Here is a 3,395-nt window from a genome sequence, read left to right on the forward strand (position 1 = left end):
GAAGACTACAGATATTTTCAGATATGCAAGGGATCAAAAAGTTTAACTGACCATGTACCCAGACTAGGATGATATCTGGAGATTTACTCCTGAAAAATATGACAGAAAACCAAGAAATAGGAAAATATAGGATACAGGAAAAAGTAGGTCCAATTCTGGAGAGCAGCAAAGGGATGACCTGGGCTGATGGCATTCATCAAACCTAGAGAGCAATCAGCTGAGACCGGGGCAGGAGGAGGGAGGCTACGGAGGGAAGCCTCCCAAGGAAAAAACACATTTGATAGAACATGTAATATGATCAAGCCTGGAATAAAACGAGGCCGTGATAAAGCAAAGGCACAAGAACAAAGAAAAGGCAATTAGAAACTCCAAGAGAACCAAAATGGTATATAAGGGAGAAAATATAATCATAGTAGATTGACTCCACGTGAATGACATTTACTTATTAACAATATACATTTTAGAATTTTTGAATTCTCTGAGAGAAAATAAAGATTTAATCTTAGTTATAACTGAATAGGATGTCAGTGCTATAAATCTTATAGAATTTTTGAGTTTGTGATGGGGCAAAAGGAAGGAGAGCTGAAGGTGGAATACAGATGCTGATACTGTCATCTTACAAAGTGAGGAGAAAAAAAGAGACCATGGTTGATAAAAGAAGAAATAGAGATGTAATAATATTAAATTTAAAAGATAACTATGAGGGCCAGCCTGTGGCTCCCTCGGGAGAGTGCGGTGCTGACAATGCCAAGGCCATGGGTTCGGATCTCATATAGGGATGGCCGGTTGGCTCCCTTGGGAGAGCGTGGTGCTGACAACACCAAGTCAAGGGTTAAGATCCCTTTACTGGTCATCTTAAAAAAAAAAAAAGATAACTATGGAAAAACTAAACATATTAATATAACTATATTTGGAAGATAAAGAAGAATGATGTCTAAAATAGACAAATCAAGAAAAAAAAGATTAGTTAAAAGTGGTTATATATGGAGATTAGGATTGGAAATGAGGGAAAGTGAGACAGAAGACAACTTTCTGTTACAAGCTTTTTTTTGCATTCAATTTTCTTAAAACAATGGGCAGTATTACTTTAATGGAAATAAATTCAAGCAGAGGGAGAGAATCAATTCATGGTTCAGTCAAGGCCTAAATCTTTTTGTACAGAAACTCTTCTGTCCTTGTCCCATAACTCCAAGTGTACTTTTTGAAGTTAATACTGAAGGAAGGAATTTGTGAGTATTACCTTATATCTTGTAAAGACACAGCCACAGATTACAAGCTCAAATAATTTCTTAAACCTAAAATAAAATGAGGTAGAGAAAAGGTAAGGAAAGAGAGGTTTATTTTTTTGTGACTCTGAACTCAGAATTAATGAGCTGCAATGACTTCTCTGCTTATTGGTTTTTTCAGTGTTTTAAACTGTTGACAGTTCAGAAGTGAACAAAAGTACAAAGTTAATATCCCTTGCCTTCTCTCAACCTCAAGACTTTTAGCAGCTCAAGTTTTGCATCGTTAGGAAGAAATGTTTAACATGAGCATTTGGGATTCATTGATGTCAACTGTCGCTCTTTAAGGGTATTCTTTATCTAAAATATTAATTGTCTTTTAAAGACTATTTCAGAAAATATGAACACCCCCTCCTTCCTATTCCCTGCCAACACTTCATTTCAAAGTTCCAGCCTGCTGTAGGAAATGGAAAAGGAACCCCCTTCCTACATCCTAAGTATGTCTTCATTATATATGCAAAAGCTTCAAGACAGTTCCCAGGTGACCAGTATCTCTGGGATCCTCAAACCTACTTCCAGATGTGAGCCCCCAAGGTAGACAAACAGATCCAAGCTTCCAATCCGTTTACAGATGACAGCCTCCAGAAAGATGAGTGTGGCAGAGTCCTAATCCCAATTCCAGATGTGGGCCAAAGAGAACCTGAATAAATGAAAACATTTTCTCTCCCTACCGCATGTAATTCCCTAAGCAAGAAAGCCTCTGATACCTCTCCAACAACACTCCACTTCAAGTCTCCACAGAGCTAAGTCTCCATAGATGGAAGTCTTATTGTCTTATCCCTCACCTCTTTTCTATTTTCCACCCTCAGTCCAAATAGATATGCCGTTCCTCACCTGGGTCAAGGTGCTTATCTCTGGGCACACACTGAGGATTAAGTTATTCTGAAGGTCGAGAGTCTTCAGGCCAGGCAGTTTTTCTAATGCTGAAGGTATCTTTTTCAACTTCTTCCTATTCAAAGTAATACTTTTAGTGTCTTTACCACCCTTCAATGCGCTTATTAGCAATCTCTCAGCCATGATCTTGGAAGAGAAGTAGAAAATGGAGATGTTAACTATCAGGGACTAGAGTTCTTTATGATGCCTTTAGAACCTCTATTGCAGAACTGGTATGTCATGGAAACAAAAACATTCTGAGATCCACCATGTTGAACACGGGAGGCAGTAGACGGTTTCCTATGTAAAAGGTAGGAAGAGAAAATAGCTGGTACAAGTTTGGGGCAGGAAATGTACAAGGTAAGCCTAGAATGTCTTATGCCAAAGATGTGGAAGTTATCAAAGACTAATGAGGTTACATCAAAAGGACACAGAAGGCAACTTTTAGGAGCTCCCACTAGTCTAAAATGGGAAACACTGAGGATTAGAAAAAATAATCTAGAGTTAATTGAAACATATCAAAACATTAAAATCTAAGAAACCATAATGGCATTAAAAAGAAAAAAAAAAGAAAACTCATTAATCACACTGGGAGTTGCTAAGGCATCAACTCAGTCTGAAATTGATAAAGGAAAAAAAAAAATCACTGTACTGCTCCTCCACTACAAACTGCATTTATTTTAAATAAAGAGTTAATAAAGTCCTCATTCATAGAGGAATTGAAGATGATAAATGAGGAAGGAAAAAATAGCTTTAGAAAAAAATTACCATTTTTGTAAATTCTAATGAAATAATGAATCTATGCAAAAATCATAATTGGATGCTAACAGCATTAGGTGAATAGTTGATGAGGAACTTTATAAGTAAGAGCTCAGGCTAATAACTTAACCCACTAATCAATTTTAGCATCAAAATTGAGACAATCACATCATAAGCCTTATAATGTGATGCAATAAGTAGTACACAGCACCACCTATGAAATGTTCTTGCTTAGAAATTGAACCTGGATCTAATCACAGCTTTGAGATCTAATTACCATTTACAGAAAATATGAGGACTAGAGAACAGGTTAAACTCACCTCAGGGAAGCAATCAGGAAAATCTATAACATGGAAAATTCTACAGGACAAATGACTCAGGTTTCACCAACAAATCAATGACATTAATAAAAAGGAGGGGAGGGCCGGCCCAGTGGCGCACTGGATAGTGCGCCGCTTAGGAGGCGCGGCAGCGCTGCCA

Source organism: Galeopterus variegatus, unplaced genomic scaffold (assembly GCF_000696425.1).
Source record: "Galeopterus variegatus unplaced genomic scaffold, G_variegatus-3.0.2 Scaffold2924, whole genome shotgun sequence".
NCBI classification, from domain to species: Eukaryota; Metazoa; Chordata; class Mammalia; order Dermoptera; family Cynocephalidae; genus Galeopterus; species Galeopterus variegatus.